General features: G+C 46.7%; 1 long non-coding RNA gene across 1 annotated transcript in view; it reads right to left on the reverse strand.

Moving 5' to 3' along the window:
* The window catches only part of LOC134935237 (uncharacterized), a 28,564-nt gene extending 19,867 nt beyond the window's left edge, over positions 1-8,697 (reverse strand). The window contains exon 1 of the long non-coding RNA XR_010180002.1: positions 8,592-8,697. This is a non-coding gene — a long non-coding RNA (uncharacterized LOC134935237). The remainder of the gene's footprint in view (positions 1-8,591) is intronic.
* Between the last annotated feature and the right edge of the window lie 14,336 nt (positions 8,698-23,033).

Consider the following 23,033-nt stretch of genomic DNA (forward strand, 5'->3'; position numbering starts at 1 on the left):
GTACTGGATACGCAGTCGTAGATGACCAAGGTACCATAGAAGCGGAACCGCTAGGCCCACCACACTCAGCACAAGTTGCTGAACAGGTTGCCCTAACCAGAGCATGCGAATTGGCTAAGGGCAAGTCAGCCAATATCTACACAGATTCTAGGTACGCCTTCGGAGTAGTCCATGATTTCGGGGCCCTATGGCGCCTCAGAAATTTCATGACGGCAGCTGGCACACCCGTAGCGCATGCAGCCCACATCAAAAGACTTCTAACAGCGATACAGGAACCCGACAGAGTGGCTGTTATCAAGTGTAAAGCTCACATGTATAGCCAAGACCCGGTATCACTTGGTAACAGCCGAGCAGACGAAGCTGCTAAATCAGCAGCCGGTAACCCCATACAGACAGACAGCACACAACTGATGGTATTTAATACTGTAAATACACAGAAATTATATGAAATGCAAAATTTGTGTTCCCCACAAGAAAATGCAGTCTGGAGGTCAAAACGATATGGCCAGGAGTCCTCAGGACTCTGGACAGACGGACAGGGTAAGCCAGTGGCACCCAGAGCATACCTCCCAAGTCTAGCGGAAGCGGCACATGGGCTGACTCATCTAGGCAAAGAAGGAATGTGTAAGTTGGTAAGAGCTTATTGGTGCGCCCCAGGATTTTCTTCCCATGCGGGTAAAAGAGCAATGACATGTCTCACCTACTTAAGGAAGAATATCGGAAAGGCAATACCGACAGAGCCATCCCATATCCCTCCGACAGATGGTCCTTTCCAGGTAATACAAATTGATTTCATACAATTGCCACCTTGTAGAAATTTAAAATATGTATTGGTCTGTATTGACGTGTTCTCAAATTGGGTTGAAGCATTTCCCGTGGCCACAAATACCGCTGTGTTTACTGCAAAGAAAAATTGTGCAGGAATTTGTGTGCAGGTATGGTATCCCTAGAATCATTGAGAGTGATAGGGGTACCCATTTTACAGGTGAAGTCTTTCAAACAATGTGTAAGTTGATGGGAATTAATAGTAAGCTGCACACTCCGTACCGCCCCCAGGCGAGTGCGAAAGTGGAAAGAGTAAACAGCACTATTAAAAACAAATTAAGCAAGGTAATGGCTGAAACAGGATTGTTGTGGCCCGAAGCTTTGCCAATCGTATTATACAGCATCAGAACCACTCCCAGATCCCCTCTTAATCTGTCTCCTTTTGAAATTCTGTTTGGTCGACAACCCCATGTTATGATTAACCCCCAGGATGATTTGAAATGTAACAATGAAGTAACTGTAAAGTACTTGGTTAAGATGAGTAAGCAATTGAGGAATCAAAATGATAATCTAAAGTTGGTGATTCCTGATTTGCCAGACAGTAATTGTCATGACATTGAACCTGGGGATTATGTAATGATACGGAATTTTCTACGCTCAGGTTGCCTTATTGACAGATGGGAAGGACCATATCAAGTCTTATTGACCAGCACCACAGCATTGAAGGTTGCCGAGAGAGAGACTTGGGTCCATTCGTCTCATTGTAAAAAGGTTGCTGACCCAGAGAGGTCCCGTGATAAAGAACAGACGGTAGAGGTTGTATCACTAGAGTGTCTGTTCCGGGAAGATTGAGACGACACCTGAGCGCTGAGAATAATAAGACCAGAAGCTTGTCGAGCCATATTTCTTTTTCTCATTTGTTATTTTCTCCAGTTCCCACCTCCCTCCTATTTCCTTTCCCCCTTCTTATTTTTCTCCTTTTACTCCTCTAAGATGGACTTGCCCCAAGAGACTGTGATCCGGATTTTCCTGTTGACCATGATGTTGACCAGAGCAGTCTGTTTCGGTGAGAGTACCATGGAGGTCGAGAAAGAATCTGGAATGGGTTCTGATGACCAGGATGGAGGCGTAAATTTCCAAGAGCAACATAATCTCCGAATAAAGGCGAGTATCAGAAAACGATCTGGTAGCATTGACAATAGAAGGAATTGTGAAGGATTGTTAGCTGAAGAGAACTGCATCTGTAGGCATTGTGACAATATAGTTGAGGATGGGTGCATCAAGAAATGTCAGTCCAGTTTTAATGTCCACATGGACCGGCATCCATTGAGTGACTATCACTCCTTAGTGGGTAAAGTGTTAAACCAGACAGACTGTTGGGTATGCTCTCAAGTACCTCAAGGTCATAGCAAATCAGGACTAGTACCATTCCCTTTAACTGTAGGAGAGGTACTTGAGCTAAGTGGTGGGAGGCCGGTGGACAAGAGGTTTAATATCTCTAGTCCTCCTAGTTTGAAGCTCCACCAATATCATGTGGATAGGTCCTTAGTGTGCTTTAACATTTCCAATCCCCGAAAGCCGGGAAATTGGGAAGTGTCATGGAGTAATCAAACCATGACCTTTTCATACAGAGCCGACAGAATGCCCATAGACACAGAACTTATACGCCAGATAGCCGACCATGGAAGATTTTTCCGGTATAGGTACACTCTAGGAAGTAGGACCATGCGAGTTGGAGAAGTATCACCAGGATACTGTGCACATATCGTACAAACAGATACGTGTACTAAACAGATGGGAGAATTAGGGTTAGGAGATTTCACATGGAAAATTTGTAACATGGTTATGTCATACTCCGTCCCATATGTTCTCCCCGATGATGCATATTTCATATGCGGGAGAAAGGCGTATAAGTGGCTTGCCCCAAACTCAGAGGGATTGTGTTATATTGGAAAAGTACTGCCTGAAGTAATGACTGTATCTCATAACAAAATGAAAGATATTCACCGCAGTGCCCAAGCTCCTTATACTCACACTCATTACGAGCATGTCGTTAAACGACACCTGATAGAGAGGACAGAGCATCCAGCCTCTGATCTGATCCATGAATCCACCGGGATTCAATTCCTACTCGCGTTAGATATCACTCGTACCGCCAGAGGAGTGATAAATTATAAATATATATCTGCGCTTGCAAATTTATTTGACAATATCACCGAAATGTATGACGACACATTCAGGTATACTGGGAAAGAGTTACAAGCCTACAAAACAGAACTGGTCCAGCATAGGATGATTCTCAATTATCTCACAGCTGTGACAGGCGGGTATTGTGTTACCCTAGCAACTCAATATGGAATAAAGTGCTGCACGTATATCACAAACAGCACAGAGGACCCAGCCGAGGTCATAGATCAAAAGATGGATGACATTTTACAATTAAAATGGGAGTTCCGAAGGAGACATAATCTCACTCTCGCCGCTGTGGGTAATGAGCTGACCAGTTGGGTGTCATGGTTGAACCCACGAAATTGGTTCTCTGGTTTAGGAGAATGGACCCAAGGTATTATTATGGATGTAGGAAAATTTCTTTTGTGTATTCTGGGAGTCGTCATATTGGTTGGCCTGATATTTAGATGCGTTCGGGCTTTAACGAAGTGTAAAGGTAGTACTAGAGTGATGAGTCTGAGGAGCGAGGACACTGTAATAACAACAACTAATTTGATGTATGACCCAACGATAGAGACAATGTTGTGATGAAAATGTGATTCCACGGTCCGTTTCTTTCACCTGTTTCTCCTTTGGTTTCCTCCAAGGTACAAAGACATCCGCTTGGAAGAAGAATTTGACAACCTCTTTTATACAGACCATTGATGAACTATGCTACAAGCCCCCAATTTCCCTAGTGACTTTAACTTTTACGATAGCCCAACACTTTAGAGACTGTAACTTTCTGGACAATGGAAAAGCTTTTGTCGTCATTTATAGCAAAACCATCGAGAGACATCAGACAACATGTACATCAAGACAAGACATCAGACAAGACCTCAATCGGCGAATGCATATTAAACTCACATAGTTTACGACTGCATTTATAATAATTGCTTCTTATCTTCACCTCTACAACCTTCAGGTAATGACACACATAGTCGATAGGGAATATAGATACAGATATCAGCACTCACATATCCCCCCATTCATGTATCATCATCTAAATGTGCTCCCCCATTTGTTGCAACCAAAAGCCGAAAAGAGCTCGGTAAAGTTTGACAGCCCATCCACAGACCCGTAATACGGATAAGAAGGATTCAAATGTATACTTCGCGATACCTCGAAGCTTGATTTAAAACACGTACGGCATGATGATACATGACCCTTCAAACATGGATTCATACATACATGCTTCTACTATCTCACTAGGTCATACTTTTTCCCACCTGCTCCTCTCCTCCCTTTACCCAATCATAAAATGGTATTTACATGATGACATATATTTTTCTTTTTGAACTGTTTTAGGAAGTGGCAGTTATTGATGACTGCCAAAGGGTGGACTGTCAAAGTCGGAAAAATATCATGCTACACGCTGCCATATATTCACCCCATGCGCTTGCCCGCTGCACGTACACATTCTCTCCTGTGCGTGCGCATATTCGCAGTTGTGTGACGGCGCCTCCTCGGCCATGCGCTCGAGCGCATGGTATGTGCATTTACGGTAGAGTTTGTGTGCGTCTAGCGGGCGCCTCAATTGTTACATAATAAATTCAAATAGTATGTTTTATAGGTAATGTTCCCCTTAATAATAACAGTAAGTTTGTTTAATGTAACTGGTCGCTGGACAGAGGAATTCCTCTTTGCATGGTACGAAGGGTCAGACAGGGTTTGAGCAGTTGTGTTTGGTACCTAACTAAAGGACATTTTATTAGAAACAATCCGGTGCTGGTTAGGTAAAGATTAATCGCTCCTGCGTATAGTTATGTCTATTAGTAGTTTCTGGACATTATCTATATTTGCGGTTCATTATCCATGCGGCGGGAATTCTGAGATTCCCTCCCACCTGAGCAGTTTGATATAGTCACAGCCCACCTGTTCAAACTAACCTATGACCTTTTGTTATGATGCGAGGAGACATTCCTGTGTCCAATGAACAATGAGATTATAGGTCCCTTTGTAGTATACTGTACGCAGTGTATATAAGGACAGCCAGCCTGGCCAGCTCAGTCTCTTCTCTCCACAAACGGTTTTCATCATTGACTAACTCGGAGCTGGTACCAGGACTGCGCAGCGATCATTCCCCAGTGTGTGTAAATTAATCTCTGTGACCAACTTATTCCCTGTTTGTATTTGCCATATTCTCTCTCTCTGTTATTGTATAAGATTGTGACGCTATTGTATATTTATGTGTAGTTATTCTGCTTAGATATTGATGTTAGCCTGTAGTGTATGAACTGTTAACTGTTTTTCCCCTTTTTACATAGCTAGATATTGTTAGTAAAGGTGTTGGAACCTTAAAAAGGTATTGTGTGTTTATTACAGTGCAAAGGGTAATCGGAGCGTCTCAATCGCTCAAACAGCTTTCACATTAACAAGGTTAAGCAGCGTTATATCACTACAGTATTTCAGTAGTAAGGTTTACAGTACAAACTCAATCTTTCACTGTGTTGCATACCAGGTTTACTGAGTGTCATCCCGTGAGCGTCTGCGCCGCTCGTGTTCCCCTCGTGGTCACGAGCGTACGCTGCGCTAGTAGCGTAGCATTACGGTAGTCGGCCGCCTATAGCGTGCTCGACACCAAGCGTTAAGCTGTGAGCGAGCGTGCCGCATGTGCGTCTCGACCACGGATAAGCGTCTGCTACGCTAAGTGCGTACCCTTACGGTACCCCATACGCCAATTGCGTACTGAATCTCTTACCAGTATATAGTGAAGGTTATAAGGTAATAAATCGGCATTATCAGGGGGAATGCCCAAAAAATTGTGTCAAACCACAAAGAAAATGAAGCGCCTGTGTCTGTATTTGACCAATTGAAAAATTAAAAAATTAAGTAACCACCAGAACCCACGTTCGCTTCACTCAAGGGGCTGTATATACCCCTAGATTGGAAAATAGTTAAGCATGAAAAAAAGAGGAGCGCTCATGTGTTCATGATAGAAACCTAATAAATCTATTCAGAGCCGGTAAATGAATTAAAAAAGGTCTTTTATTCAATAAAAATCATACCAATAATATTTATCAGAAACAATTTATCAATTGTACCCAATATAGTGGGATAATATCTTGCTGGCCAGCAGTTTCAAAAGATAACAAGTACTAATAAAACTTCCCTCAGTAAGGAATCAGTGCACTGAAAGAACTATACTGTTAAAATAACAACATGTAGTAACTTTGTATCAGTCAATGATGGTAGCTGTTCCCTGAATATGGGATCAATGCACTAGGAGAGCTGTGCTGTTGAACCATCAGCGTGTAATAACTTTTATATCAGTCAAGGTGGTAACTGTTACACGCTGAAGTGACAAAAAATTGTGTGTCTCCAACACAGGGGGCATATCTAGAGAGGAGGAGGCCTGTGTGCAGGCTCCGTCTGGGCCCCCTGCTCTCTAGCCGGCAGCACTGTAGAGCTCTAGGCACTACGGTCCCTAGGGGACCCTAGCGCTGCCCTAGAGTGCATGTGCAGATCTCCAGGAAAATGGCGCAGTGGCCTTTTTCCCAGTGATTTTTCTATTGCACATTCGTGAAACACCGGGAAAATGGTGCCGTGCCATTTTCCCGGTGATTCTTGCAGCGCTGCTGCTGCACCGCTGGACTCTAGAGGTTGTGTATTACAAATAATGGATGCAGGGTGTGAGGTGTGGGCCCCCCTGAACCCCGGGGGCCTCTTTGCACTGCACATACTGCACCCATAATACGCCAGTGCGCCTGCAACTAATGGGAGAGTAGGCAAGTATGGTTCTGACATATTATTTTAGCTAAATTGTCATTTACTACTATATGCAGAATCTTCCCATTGGGGAAGACCTGATCGCAACAGCAAACTTGTCTCTAATGGGCAAAACCATGTGCACTGCAGGTGTGGCAGATATAACATGTGCAGAGAGAGTTAGATTTGGGTGGGTTATTTTGTTTCTGTGCAGGGTAAATACTGGCTGCTTTATTTTTACACTGCAATTTAGATTTCAGTTTGAACACACCCTACCCAAATCTAACTCTCTCTGCACATGTTATATCTACCCCCCCCCCCCCTGCAGTGCACATGGTTTTGCTCATTAGAGAACAATTGAGGTCTGAAATAGGCCTTAAGACATATTGTAATAAGTCTAGCATTTAATAAGACTTTTACTTATGCACGAGCAGTTGCACGGCTACAATGTATCGAATATTGAGACATTAATTTTTTATCTACCAGAAAAAAAACAAAAAATTTTCGCACTACTTTTTGCTACATGTGTACTTTGAGTCACCTAAAGTTTAATTTGTTGCCCATATACCTGCAATAAATTAGATAATTGCTGTGTAAACTGCAACTGTAGTGGTGTGTTATCGACATATGTTTAGTTTGTATCACACAGCATTAAGAAAGTTTACAACTTAATTTTTTTTTTACTATGAATAATTGAATGATGAATGACTACATAGTGGGGGTAATTCCAAGTTGATCGCAGCAGGAATTTTGTTAGCAGTTGGGCAAAACCATGTGCACTGCAGGGGAGGCAGATTTAACATGTGCAGAGAGAGTTAGATTTGGGTGGGGTGTATTCAAACTGAAATCTAATTAGCAGTGTAAAAATAAAGCAGCCAGTATTTAGCCTGCACAGAAACAAAATAACCCACCCAAATCTAACTCTCTCTGCACATGTTATATCTGCCTCCCCTGCAGTGCACATGGTTTTGCCCAACTGCTAAAAAATTTCCTGCTGCGATCAACTTGGAATTACCCCGTGTCTTTTTTTGTTGTGTTATATTTATATGTGCTTAGCAATCATTGTTATATTTTATATTATCACACTTAAGCGCTGTCTTCCTTTCTTTCTTATACAGGGCTAGATGCATCATCGCTTGGAAAGTGATAAAATGGAGATTGAAAAAGTACCAGCCAATCAGCTCCTAACTGCCATGTCACAGGCTGTGTTTGAAAAATGTCAGTTAGGAGCTGATTGGCTGGCACTTTCTCACTCTCCATTTTATCACTTTCCAAGCGATGATGCATCTAGCCCACATTGTTTTTGGAGGACACGGGGGTCATTCCGAGTTGATCGTAGCTATGCTAAATTTATCACAGCTACGATAATCTTCCCTGACATGCGGGGGGACGCCCAGCACAGGGCTAGTCTGCCCGCATGTCAGTCCGCCCCCCCCCCCTCCTCCCCGCACAAATGCAAATGCATCGCACAGCAGCGATGCCTTTGTATTTGAGAAGTAACTCCTGGCCAGCGCAGCTCCTGCGGCTGGCCGGGAGTTAATCGTCGCTGCCACTGGCCGCAGCGGCTGCGTGAGACGTCATGCAGCCGTCGCGGCCCGCATCTCCCAACGGACCGGCCACGCCTGCATTGGCTGGACTGCTCCCCGTAAACGGCGGCTTAACACCGCCGCCCAGCCTCTGTCTTAGAGGCGAACGCTAGGCAACAAAGGCTGCCATGCGCTAGCGCACTGAGGCACTGGTGCATGCGCAGTTCCGACCGGATCGCTGCACTGCAACAAACTGCAGCGAGTGATTGGGTCGGAATGACCCCCACAGACTCCTGGTAGCATATTGATAATCTATTTTTAGTTTATATCTGATTATAGCATTTTCTCAGATCCCCTGAACCATCAGTGCCCAAGTATGCTTACCGTCTGTCCCTAATATCTTGAGAAATTCCGTGGATTTCTGAGTTTTGGCAAATGCCTTGGGTTTTGCTTTCTCTCTGCTTCCTATTGCAGCGCTTCTCAAATCCAGTTCTCAGGACACAATAACAACAATAACAGTGTTTCGTTTTTTTTCATGTCTCCTCACAGACTCACAAATTAAATATTTACTTATGTACTTACAACATTGCTGCAGACTTCTGAACCTAAAACACTGTCATGAAATAAATAATTTTATACAGTATGTTATTACTACACTCCAAAGTACTGTAATCTGACATTATTTTGTTTGAAGGCAAGGACGTACTGCGGACCCTCTCCAGGAGGGACCGAATGCTCTGCTCCTGGACTTCCCTCTTAATTTATGCCGATGGTCAGGATCCTAGCGCTGGTATGCTGAGCGCCGGGATTCCGACAGGCGGCATATCAAATGCCTCCCGTCTATCTCACATGGCCTCCATTACTACTCCCAGTTTTCTTCACCCTTTTTCTTTCTTTCAAACCATGACCATGTTTACTTCAACCATGCCCGGCGCTACCCGCTCAGCGAAGGGATGTAGTACAGGGAGGCACTGGGACGGAGAGGCGCTCCCCCTGCTCTGCATCCCTTCCCTGCTGCGCCGTCCTGTCCCCCCTGCTGCTGCTGCCAGATGCTGTGCCTGTCACTGTATGACAGGCACTGGCAGCGGCGCCGGCAGCATGAAAAGCCCATTCCCCTCCCCTCACCTGGGTGACAGCGCTGTGTAGGATCAGAGGAGGGGGCGGTGCTTCACAGGACAGAAGGGGGCAGCGCTAAACGGACCAGGCTGCTGTAGAGAGAGGGACAGTAATTACAGTAGCGGCCAGCCAGACTTAGGTAAGTGGAGGGTGAGAGAGAAATGTATGTGTGTGTGTATGGTGGGTGTGTATGTATGTATGTATATATGTGTGAATTGTGTGTGTGAGGTATGCCTGTGTCCGCACGCATTATGGACACTACTTCTGGGGGGGGGGGGTGCATTACATATAAGGACGCTACTACTACGGATGGGACATTACTTATAAGATGAATAAGATTGTGCTGCTGTGTGGCGTAATTTTAAATGGGGGTACTATTGTGTGGCCATGCCCCTTACTTGTGAGACCACACCCCTTTTCCCGGCATGCGCCAAAGGCACACGCTGACACTTTGTTGAATATGGGAGGGCGCAAATTTATAGTTTGCTGGGGGGCGCCGAACACCCTAGCACCGGCCCTGACTTCAACTACCCCCCTTTCTGAGTGTCAACATAATCCTTTATTATACCACCTCTTCTCTCCCCCACATCTCCTGTTCCTCCATTTTCACTCAAGTTTCTCCCACCATGGTTATACTACCTCACCAATAATCACTGCTCCTTCCCTTCTCTCCCTGCCATCTCTCCTCATCTCTATTCCCATTACACTAAACTCCATCCTTGTTCACCTCCTGCAGTTCCATTCCTCGCTCAGGAGCCCGCACCATGACTACATTCTCTTCATCTCGGACCTCCAAATGAATCTCTTCTTCAAGCTACAGTACAGCAATCTTGATAATCTGATTCACATCCATTCCACTCTCTCAGGTCCTATCTCAATTCGCAAGAAATTAACTGACTCATTTTTTTTTTTTTAACAATATATCGCTGTATGCCCTTCTCCCTATTCATGCATTGATAATGTATCTTTGCTGTAAGTGCATGTTCTACACTTTAAATACTTTTTAAAATTTCTTAACATTTCTTACAGTGCACTGAACAAATGCGTGCTGTCAGCAACAAATTCAATTCAGATGTGCAGCAAAAGTCCCCTGGTGGACCTTGGTACTACAAGCAAATAGTATTGTGAATTGGAGACTGCAAAGCACAATGGGCCTGATTCAGGTCCGAAAACTGTTGCTCCAGACGCAGTGTGCCGATGTTCATGTTGAGGACACGTACTGTGCATGTGCTGTATGGGCCCTGCTTTGCTGGGCGCACTATGACTGCAGACGTCAATAAATTGACTGTCTGCAGCTGTTTGAGGGCAGGGAGCACGTGGCGATTGCAGTCATTTCACAAAATGGAAGGTGCTGCCTCCATTTTGTGCGAGTACCAAGGCCAGGGTCTCCGTCTTCCAACTGAGATTTCTTGGCCTCTTGAAGGGAGGTGAGGCGGCTAGCCTGCGTGACTTCATGGGTTACTCAGCCAGCCAATTGTGTCATAAATGATCCAATGCAGCATTCCTGGACACAGCACTGGATCACAAATGCACGCAGGAGGTGTCTACTTCTATGAGACACCTCCGGCTGCATTACCATATATCATGGTTGCCAACTTTCTGGCTGCCCCCAGGTCAGTACAGCAATGTGCAGTGCAGGGGGTGTGGCTTCAAATAGGGGAATGTGTGTGACACGATGGAAAGGCATCATCATAGCCATGCCCCCTGCTATGCACTGCCGAGATTACTGGCATTGTACAGCAGGGGGCGTGGCTACGACTATGCAAATCAGCATCATCATTGGCCACCCGTCACCCACTTTGCCCTGTAAGTGGGTGGCTAGGTGGCGGGGTGTGCCCGCTATAACTGAAAGGTGGAGTTAGAACCCTATGGGGGATGTGGCTGCAGGCAGCAATTGAGGTATTACAGCGGGTGTCTGAGATACCTGCTGCTATCGCTCCTTCATACATTCCAGGAACGCTTAATATTTGTGGCTATGTTTGTTTGCTTAATTTTAGCCATCTGAAGAAACATTTTGAGTGTGAGTACATTCCCTTTTTTTACAATGACGTTCAATTGAAGGAGAGCCACAAAGGGTCTTATCTATTACCTTTTTCTAGAACATTGAACAGTGTATGGTGACACACTTCTTCAGTAATATCTATTGTAGCTGCTCCTGTGTGCACAGGTTTTACTATATCTTGTCTGTTCAGCACATGTGCAAGCTGGAGCCATTGGGGGAGGGGAGGGGGGCAACCTTCTATTTTGCCTCTGGTCTTTCATTACATAAGCACTCACCCACACAGCCATGGACAACATAATTCTCTTCACCAGGACGATAGATATATGCATTAAATGTTAGAAAGCTAGGCATTTCTGGCTGTTTCATCACCTTACTTTGAAAAATAGTAGAGATGAGCGGGTTCGGTTCCTCGGAATCCGAACCCCCCCCGAACTTCACCCATTTTACACGGGTCCGAGGCATACTTGGATACTCCAGTATTGCTCGGTTAACCCGAGCGCGCCCGAACATCATCATCCCGCTGTCGGATTCTCGCGAGATTCGGATTCTATATAAGGAGCCGCGCGTCGCCGCCATTTTTCACTCGTGCATTGGAAATGATAGTGAGAGGACGTGGCTGGCGTCCTATCACTTTGTTTCAGGGGGCTGCATATCTTTATTCTGGGGACCAGCACTATTATAGGAGGAGTACAGTGCAGAGTTTTGCTGACCAGTGACCACCAGTATACGTTGTCTGCCTGAAAAACGCTCCATATCTGTGCTCAGTGTGCTGCATATATCTGTGCTCACACTGCTTTATTGTGGGGACTGGGGACCAGCAGTATTATATAGGAGGAGTACAGTGCAGAGTTTTGCTGACCAGTAACCACCAGTATTATAAGTTCTCTGCCTGAAAAACGCTCCATATCTGTGATCAGTGTGCTGCATATATCTGTGCTCACACTGCTTTATTGTGGGGACTGGGGACCAGCAGTATTATATAGGAGGAGTACAGTGCAGAGTTTTGCTGACCAGTGACCGCCAGTATTATAAGTTCTCTGCCTGAAAAACGCTCCATATCTGTGCTCAGTGTGCTGCATATATCTGTGCTCACACTGCTTTATTGTGGGGACTGGGGACCAGCAGTATTATATAGGAGGAGTACAGTGCAGAGTTTTGCTGACCAGTGACCACCAGTATTATACGTTCTCTGCCTGAAAAACGCTCCATATCTGTGCTGCATTGTAGTATATAGTAGGAGTACAGTACATAATTTTGCTGACAACCAGTATATAATATATAGGAGTACGGTACAGAAGGCCACTGCTCTACCTACCTCTGTGTCGTCAAGTATACTATCCATCCATACCTGTGGTGCATTTCAGTTTTGCACAGTTTGCTGACCACCAGTATATAATATATAGCAGTACGGTACAGTAGGCCACTGCTCTACCTACCTCTGTGTCGTCAAGTATACTATCCATCCATACCTGTGGTGCATTTCAGTTTTGCACAGTTTGCTGACCACCAGTATATAATATATAGCAGTACGGTACAGTAGGTCACTGCTCTACCTACCTCTGTGTCGTCAAGTATACTATCCATCCATACCTGTGGTGCATTTAAGTTTTGCACTCTTTGCTGACCACCAGTATATAATATATAGCATTACGGTACAGTAGGCCACTGCTCTACCTACCTCTGTGTCGTCAAGTATACTATCCATCCATACCTGTGGTGCATTTCAGTTTTGCACAGTTTGCTGACCACCAGTATATAATATATAGCAGTACGGTACAGTAGGCCACTGCTCTACCTACCTCTGTGTCGTCAAGTATACTATCCATCCATACCTGTGGTGCATTTAAGTTTTGCACAGTTTGCTGACCACCAGTATATAATATATAGCAGTACGGTACAGTAGGCCACTGCTCTTCCTACCTCTGTGTCGTCAAGTATACCATCCATCCATACCTGTGGTGCATTTCAGTTGTGCGCAGTATATATAGCAGTAGGCCAGTGCTATTGATACTGGCATATAATTCCACACATTAAAAAATGGAGAACAAAAATGTGGAGGGTAAAATAGGGAAAGATCAAGATCCACTTCCACCTCGTGCTGAAGCTGCTGCCACTAGTCATGGCCGAGACGATGAAATGCCATCAACGTCGTCTGCCAAGGCTGATGCCCAATGTCATAGTAGAGAGCATGTAAAATCCAAAACACAAAAGTTCAGTAAAATGACCCAAAAATCAAAAGTAAAAGCGTCTGAGGAGATGCGTAAACTTGCCAATATGCCATTTACGACACGGAGTGGCAAGGAACGGCTGAGGCCCTGGTCTATGTTCATGGCTAGTGGTTCAGCTTCACATGAGGATGGAAGCACTCATCCTCTCGCTAGAAAAATGAAAAGACTTAAGCTGGCAAAAGCACAGCAAAGAACTGTGCGTTCTTCTAAATCACAAATCCCCAAGGAGAGTCCAATTGTGTCGGCTGCGATGCCTGACCTTCCCAACACTGGACGGGAAGAGGTGGCGCCTTCCACCATTTGCACGCCCCCTGCAAGTGCTGGAAGGAGCACCCGCAGTCCAGTTCCTGATAGTCAAATTGAAGATGTCCCTGTTGAAGTACACCAGGATGAGGATATGGGTGTTGCTGGCGCTGAGGAGGAAATTGACAAGGAGGATTCTGATGGTGAGGTGGATTGTTTAAGTCAGGCACCCGGGGAGACACCTGTTGTCCGTGGGACGAATATGGCCATTGACATGCCTGGTCAAATTACAAAAAAAATCACCTCTTCGGTGTGGAATTATTTTAACACAAATGCGGACAACAGGTGTCAAGCCGTGTGTTGCCTTTGTCAAGCTGTAATAAGTAGGGGTAAGGACGTTAACCACCTAGGAACATCCTCCCTTATACGTCACCTGCAGCGCATTCATCATAAGTCAGTGACAAGTTCAAAAACTTTGGATGACAGAGGAAGCAGTCCACTGACCACTAAATCCCTTCCTCTTGTAACCAAGCTCCTGCAAACCACACCACCAACTCCCTCAGTGTCAATTTCCTCCTTACACAGGAAAGCCAATAGTCCTGCAGGCCATGTCACTGGCAAGTCTGACGAGTCCTCTCCTGCCTGGGATTCCTCCGATGCATCCTTGATTGTAACGCCTACTGCTGCTGGCGCTGCTGTTGTTGCTGCTGGGAGTCGATCGTCATCCCAGAGGGGAAGTCGGAAGACCACTTGTACTACTTCCAGTAAGCAATTGACTGTCCAACAGTCCTTTGCGAGGAAGATGAAATATCACAGCAGTCATCCTGCTGCAAAGCGGATAACTCAGGCCTTGGCAGCCTGGGCGGTGAGAAACGTGTTTCCGGTATCCACCGTTAATTCACAGGCAACTACAGACTTGATTGAGATACTGTGTCCCCGGTACCAAATACCATCTAGGTTCCATTTCTCTAGGCAGGTGATACCGAAAATGTACACAGACCTCAGAAAAAGAGTCACCAGTGTCCTAAAAAATGCAGTTGTACCCAATGTCCACTTAACAGAGCCGGCCCTAACCAATATGATGCCCTAGGCAAGATTTTGGCTGATGCCCCCTAGCACCGCCGCTAGTTCTGCAGGAGATGCCTGGCATGAGTCAGCTGGCAGCTCTGCTAACGTCGGGCGCCTTTTGGTTATGAAAATGCATCTTATTTGCATTACTATGTGGCTAGGATGCACAAGCAGCTTCTGCTGATTACAATGATATGCAGCATGCCTATATTCTGTGTGTGACTATGGCTGTATCTGCGTACGAAATGCTACATTACCGTGATATCCAGGAATACACTGCAACGTAGCATTTCGTATGCAGATACAGCCGCAGTCCCACACAGAATATAGGCATGCTGCATATCATTTTAATCAGCAGAAGCTGCTGGTGCCCCTAAGCATACCAAATGCCCTAGGCAATTGCCTAGTTTGCCTATGGCTAAGGCCGGCTCTGCCACTTAACCACGGACATGTGGACAAGTGAAGCAGGGCAGACTCAGGATTATATGACTGTGACAGCCCACTGGGTAGATGTATTGCCTCCCACAGCAAGAACAGCAGCGGCGGCACCAGTAGCAGCATCTCGCAAACGCCAACTCGTTCCTAGGCAGGCTACGCTTTGTATCACCGCTTTCCAGAAGAGGCACACAGCTGACAACCTCTTATGGAAACTGAGGAACATCATCGCAGAATGGCTTACCCCAAATGGACTCTCCTGGGGATTTGTGACATCGGACAACGCCAGTAATATTGTGCGTGCATTACATCTGGGCAAATTCCAGCACGTCCCATGTTTTGCACATACATTGAATTTGGTGGTGCAGAATTATTTAAAAAACGACAGGGGCGTGCAAGAGATGCTGTCGGTGGCCCGAAGAATTGTGGGCCTTTTTCGGCATTCAGCCACCGCGTGCCGAAGACTAGAGCACCAGCAAACAGTCCTGAACCTGCCCTGCCATCATCTGAAGCAAGAGGTGGTAATGAGGTGGAATTCAACCCTCTATATGCTTCAGAGGATGGAGGAGCAGCAAAAGGCCATTCAAGCCTATACATCTGCCTATGATATAGGCAAAGGAGGTGGAATGCACCTGACTCAAGCGCAGTGGAGAATGATTTCAACGTTGTGGAAGGTTCTGCAACCCTTTGAACTTGCCACACGTGAAGTCAGTTCAGACACTGCCAGCCTGAGTCAGGTCATGGCCCTCATCAGGCTTTTGCAGAAGAAGCTGGAGACATTGAAGGAGGAGCTAAAACAGTGATTCCGCTAGGCATGTGGGACTTGTGGATGGAGCCCTTAATTCGCTTAACCAGGATTCACGGGTGGTCAATCTGTTGAAATCAGAGCACTACATTTTGGCCACCGTGCTCGATCCTAGATTTAAAACCTACGTTGGATCTCTCTTTCCGGCAGACACAAGTCTGCAGAGGTTCAAAGACCTGCTGGTGAGAAAATTGTCAAGTCAAGCGGAACGTGACCCGTCAACAGCTCCTCCTTCACATTCTCCCGCAACTGGGGGAGCGAGGAAAAGGCTAAGAATTCCGAGCCCACCCGCTGGCGGTGTGTTACGCACACCAGTGCTAACAGGAGTATACCGGTGTATGAACAGAGAGGGAAGCGAAGCAAACGAACTCACAGACAGTATAACATAACATACACAGGAGGTGATGGAATAACTAATAAACACAAAGTGAACGGAGAAGCCCAAAGGCTCAGGAATTGGGTGTCTCCCTAGTGTCAGGAATGCTCAGATGGAATAGAGCGGACAATGAAGCGATGTGTAGTGATTTCACATGTGGAGCACCTGAAATGATGTTGCTAAGAGCAACAGAAAAAACCCCAAAGGGTTACCAACGGGTGTGGGAATAAACTCCTTGGTCAGAGATAGAAATATAGACACAAGGAGAGTATCCACAATCCTAACCCCCACTTGCAGGGCACAGGTTCAGCTTACTGCCACTAAATTGACACCTGGACGCCCTGCACAGTGAGGGAGGATTAAGCAAGCAGGTCTGAGAGTACAGCCGCAAACCTGCTTGGTTCACAGAATAGCAAAAGAACCCCAGCAGGTCAAACAACTGACTCCAGTCTTACTGCTAGGTCCGGATTGGCAGAATGAAGTACCGAATCCCAAGGCCTATTCGCAGTAAGCAACAAGTAAATACAAAGTCACACAGTACTAGCTAACTCTCTGGAACTGACTAACAAACAAAGATTCAGCAGCATTTGCCTAGCCTGAGAGGATGGTTTATATAGCAGGTGCTGTCCACGCCCCACTCAGACCTCACAGACTGTGAGCACAAAACCAGCGCCGGATTCCCTGCCGTGCACAGAGCCTGTAACCACTACACAGTAAAAACCCGGACCGGAGTATCAGCTGCGCTCAGGTTACTTCGCTAACACTTGCCTCCCGGTTGCCATGGCGACGTGGCAGTACAGAGCAGGAGATCCTAACAGTACCCCCCTCTGACGAGGGGTCAAAGAACCCCTACCACCGGGTTTATCGGGGAACTGCAAGAAGAAAGAGCGTATCAGTCTGGGGGCATGAAGATCACAACTGCGCACCCACGACCGCTCCTCCGGGCCATACCCCTTCCAGTGCACCAAAAATGACAGCCGACCCTGAACCATCTTGGAGTCAAGAACCCTTTCAACCACAAACTCCCTCTGACCCAGTATCAGAAGAGGAGAAGGTCTTCCACTGGAAGAAGGATTACTAACCGCCAGTTTTAAAAGGGAACAATGAAATGTTTTATTGATACCCAATGAACGGGGCAGATCTAACTGAAATGCCACCGGATTGATAACCCTGGTGATCTTATAAGGACCGATGAACCGGGGGCCTAACTTATGAGATGGCTGTCTCAACTTCAAATTCTTGGTGGACAACCAGACGAAGTCTCCTAATTTGAAGCTGCAGGGTCTTCTCCGCTTATCAAAAACCCTTTTGGTCACTAATGACACAGACACAAGGGCTTTCTTCACTTTCCTCCAAATACCCCTAAGGACCGAAACAACAGAGGAACCACCAGGCGTGGAATCCAGGGGGTCAAAAGAATTGGCCTTAGGATGATGCCCATACACACAAAGGAAGGGAGAGATCCCTGTAGCAGAGTGAGCCGCGTTGTTATAGGCAAACTCCGCCATGGACAGATGAGCAACCCAGTCAGTATGACACTTGGAGACATAACACCTGAGGAACTGCTCCAAGGACTGGTTCACCCTCTCAGTCTGCCCATTAGACTGTGGATGGTAGCCTGACGACAAGCTCACAGAAATCTGGAGATCAGAACAAAATGCCCTCCAGAATTTGGCCACAAACTGGGATCCACGGTCAGAGACCACATCAAGTGGCAACCCGTGGAGGCGCACAACATGCTGCATAAATAACTCAGACAGGCGTCTGGCCGATGGCAACCCAACCAGTGGAACGAAATGCGCCATCTTCGAAAACCTGTCAACGACAACCCAAATGGCTGTCATCCCCGAGGATTTGGGCAAGTCCACCACAAAATCCATGGAAATGTGGGTCCATGGCTTAGACGGAATAGAGAGTGGATGTAATGGGCCGACAGGAACCCCTCTAGGAGTTTTATTTCGGGCACAAACGTCACATGCCCGAACCCACTGATCCACATCCCTAGCCACCGAGGGCCACCACACCGCCCTAGACAGCAACTCCCGAGTTCTGGCAATATCCGGATGCCCTGCCGACCTCTTGGCATGGAATTCCAGGAACACTCGCTGTCTTAACCTAGGAGGCACAAACAGGAGACCTACCGGAAGGTCTGGAGGAGCCTGCTCCTGTGCTCTAAGGACTAATGACAAGAGGTCCTGGGTAATGCCCACTTTAATACATGATGGGGACACAATGGGCAATGGCTCCTCGGTGGTCTCTTGAACTGGAGCAAAACTCTGCGAGAGCGCATCAGCCTTGATGTTTTTTGACCCAGGGCGATATGTTATCAAAAAATTAAAGCGAGCAAAAAACAAAGCCCATCGTGCCTGCCTGGCATTGAGCCGCTTCGCTGACTCTAAATATGCCAGATTCTTATGGTCGGTGGGAATTGAGACCACAAACTTAGCCCCCTCAAGCCAGTGTCTCCACTCCCCGAGTGCATCCTTTATAGCCAACAATTCCCGGTTACCCACATCATAATTCATCTCGGCAGACGAAAATTTACGGGAAAAGTAAGCACAGGGATGAAGGCGATTATCAGACACCCCCATCTGAGAGAGCACTGCCCCAATACCTATCTCAGAGGCATCCACTTCTACCACAAAAGGACGCTCTGGATCTGGGTGTCGCAGCACCTTGGCCGAGACAAATGCCCTTTTGAGACGGGCAAAGGCCGCTTTGGCCTCACAAGACCAGTGAGCAACATCCGCCCCTTTCTTAGTGAGTGCCACCAAGGGGGCCACTATAGACGAAAATCCAGCGATAAACCATCTATAAAAATTTGCAAAGCCCAGAAAACGCTGAAGCGCCTTCAAACTAGTGGGCTGCACCCAATCCAGGACTGCCTGTACCTTAGAACCCTCCATTTGGAAACCTTCTGAGGAGATAATATACCCTAGAAATGCGATTTGCTGGACTTCAAACTCGCACTTCTCCAGCTTTGCCCCAAGCTGGTGGTCTCTGAGTTTCTGGAGGACTAAGCGTACATGCTTCCGATGTTCCTCCAGGGAATGAGAGAAGATTAGGATGTCATCTAGATAAACAACTAAGAATCTATCCAAATATTCCCTGAGCACATCGTTCATGAATTCCTGGAAGACTGCCGGGGCATTAAAGAGCCAAAAAGGCATCACCAAATATTCATAATGCCCTGAGTGGGTATTAAAGGCAGTCTTCCATTCATCCCCCTCTCTTATTCGGATTAGATTGTAAGCACCGCGTAGGTCAATCTTAGAAAAAATGGTGGCAGTACGAAGCTGGTCAAACAAAACCGAAATGAGAGGCAGTGGGTACGAGTTTTTAATCGTGATACGGTTCAATTCCCTGAAGTCGATGCAGGGTCGCAACGAACCGTCCTTTTTACCCACGAAAAAGAACCCCGACCCAACTGGGGACTGTGAGGGTCTGATAAATCCCTTAGCCAAGTTCTCCTGAATGTACTCTGCCATAGCCTGAGTCTCAGGACGTGACAGGGAGTACAACCTGCTCTTGGGAAGCTTAGCATCCGGCAACAAATCAATGGCACAGTCATAGGGGCGATGGGGAGGTAGTACCTCCGCAACTTTTTTGGAGAACACATCCGCAAAATCTGCATAACATCCTGGCAATCCTGGCAAACTTAGCTGCGAGAGCCTGACTGGAAGGCTCAAGCAACTCCTGAAACAATCACTACCCCAACTAAGAATCTCCCCAGAGACCCAGTCAAATTGAGGGTTATGGGCCCTTAACCAGGGTAACCCCAAAACCAATGGGGCAAAAGAACAGACAGTCACATAAAAAGACAATTTTTCAGAGTGTGTGGCTCCAATAAACAAAGGAATTTGGCTGGTGCAGGAGGTAATTTTACCCTGGGACAATGGTTCCCCGTTTAACCCACAGATCTCAATCTCTGATGCCAAAGGTACTGAGGGAACAGAGTGTTCCAGGGCGAATTGACGGTCCATGAAAACCCCATCGGCCCCACTGTCAACAAAGGCCTCAGTCTTGACAGTTTGACCGAGGATCTCCAAAGTCACCGGAATGAGAAAAGTCTTTTTGGGAAATTCTGACTTCTGGCCTGACAGGATATTTCCCATCACCCTCAGGCCCTGAAGTTTTCCGTTTTTTTCTGGGCATGATACTACAACATGACCTTTATTCCCACAGTACAAACACAAACCCTGCTGTCTCCTCCGTGTCTTCTCACGCGAGGAGAGGCGGGTAGCCCCAATCTGCATAGGCTCCTCGGAATATTCCTGAGTCTGAGGTTCCCTTGGGAAAAAAGGAAACTGCGGTCTCCCTTTCAAGCCTACGCTCTCTCAGCCTTCTATCCACCCGGATGGATAACTGCATGAGCTGATCTAAGCTATCAGGCGAGGGATATTGTACCAGTTGGTCCTTTATCTGGTCAGAAAGGCCCCTTCGGTACTGGTTTCTCAGGGCTGGGTCATTCCACTGGGTATCATGAGCCAACCTCCGAAACTCCGTACTATAAACCTCAGCTGGCCGTCGCCCTTGCTTAAGAACCGTAATCTGAGCCTCGGCTGAAGCCATCTTGTCAGGGTCATCATACAAAATGCCCAGTGCCGTAAAAAAAGCATCAACACTTTTAAGCGACGGACAGTCAGTCTGTAACCCATATGCCCAGACCTGTGGGTCTCCTTGTAGCAAGGAAATCACCATGCCCACCCGCTGAATCTCCGACCCAGAAGACTGGGGCCTAAGCCTGAAATATAGCTTACTGCTCTCCTTGAAACAAAAGAACTGCGAGCGATCTCCAGAAAAACGATCCGGGAGATTTACTTTCGGCTCCTTAACCCCTGAACTTGCCGCTGCTGCTGCGGGAGCTCCGCTAACGGCCTGCGGGGTGTTCATTTTAATGGACATCTCATTAAATTGTCGAGTCAGGACCTGCACCTGATCGACCACCTGTTGCAAAGTATTTTGAGGGGTATGCTCCATATTCCCACAAAATTTCAACAGGAGTAGGGCTGCTGAATATGTTACGCACACCAGTGCTAACAGGAGTATACCGGTGTATGAACAGAGAGGGAAGCGAAGCAAACGAACTCACAGACAGTATAACATAACATACACAGGAGGTGATGGAATAACTAATAAACACAAAGTGAACAGAGAAGCCCAAAGGCTCAGGAATTGGGTGTCTCCCTAGTGTCAGGAATGCTCAGATGGAATAGAGCGGACAATGAAGCGATGTGTAGTGATTTCACATGTGGAGCACCCGAAATGATGTTGCTAAGAGCAACAGAAAAAACCCCAAAGGGTTACCAACGGGTGTGGGAATAAACTCCTTGGTCAGAGATAGAAATATAGACACAAGGAGAGTATCCACAATCCTAACCCCCACTTGCAGGGCACAGGTTCAGCTTACTGCCAGTAAACTGACACCTGGACGCCCTGCACAGTGAGGGAGGATTAAGCAAGCAGGTCTGAGAGTACAGCCTCAAACTTGCTGGGTTCACAGAATAGAAAAAGAACCCCAGCAGGTCAAACAACTGACTCCAGTCTTACTGCTAGGTCCGGATTGGCAGAATGAAGTACTGAATCCCAAGGCCTATTCGCAGTAAGCAACAAGTAAATACAAAGTCACACAGTACTAGCTAACTCTCTGGAACTGACTAACAAACAAAGATTCAGCAGCATTTGCCTAGCCTGAGAGGATGGTTTATATAGCAGGTGCTGTCCACGCCCCACTCAGACCTCACAGACTGTGAGCACAAAACCAGCGCCGGATTCCCTGCCGTGCACAGAGCCTGTAACCACTACACAGTAAAAACCCGGACCGGAGTATCAGCTGCGCTCAGGTTACTTCGCTAACACTTGCCTCCCGGTTGCCATGGCGACGTGGCAGCACAGAGCAGGAGATCCTAACACGGTGATGCAGGGCAGTCTGGAGCGAGTGCTGACATCTGGTCCGGACTGAAGGACCTGCCAACGATTACTGACATGTCGTCTACTGTCACTGCATATGATTCTCTCACCATTGAAAGAATGGTGGAGGATTATATGAGTGACCGCATCCAAGTAGGCACGTCAGACAGTCCGTACGTATACTGGCTTTGAAAAAGAGGCAATTTGGAGGCCCTTGCAAAAACTGGCTTTATTTTACCTAAGTTGCCCACCCTCCAGTGTCTACTCCAAAAGAGTGTTTAGTGCAGCCGCTCACCTTGTCAGCAATCGGCGTACGAGGTTACTTCCAGAAAATGTGGAGAAGATGATGTTCATCAAAATGAATTATAATCAATTCCTCCGTGGAGACATTCAACAGCAATTGCCTCCAGAAAGTACACAGGGACCTGAGATGGTGGATTCCAGTGGGGACGAATTAATAATCTGTGAGGAGGGGGATGTACACAGTGAAAGGGGTGAGGAATCGGACGATGAGGAGGAGGTGGACATCTTGCCTCTGTAGAGCCAGTTTGTGCAAGGAGAGATTGATTGCTTCTTTTTTGGTGGGGGCCCAAACCAACCAGTCATTTCAGTCACAGTTGTGTGGCAGACCCTGTCGCTGAAA

The sequence above is a fragment of the Pseudophryne corroboree genome, chromosome 6 (genome assembly GCF_028390025.1).
Source record: "Pseudophryne corroboree isolate aPseCor3 chromosome 6, aPseCor3.hap2, whole genome shotgun sequence".
NCBI classification, from domain to species: Eukaryota; Metazoa; Chordata; class Amphibia; order Anura; family Myobatrachidae; genus Pseudophryne; species Pseudophryne corroboree.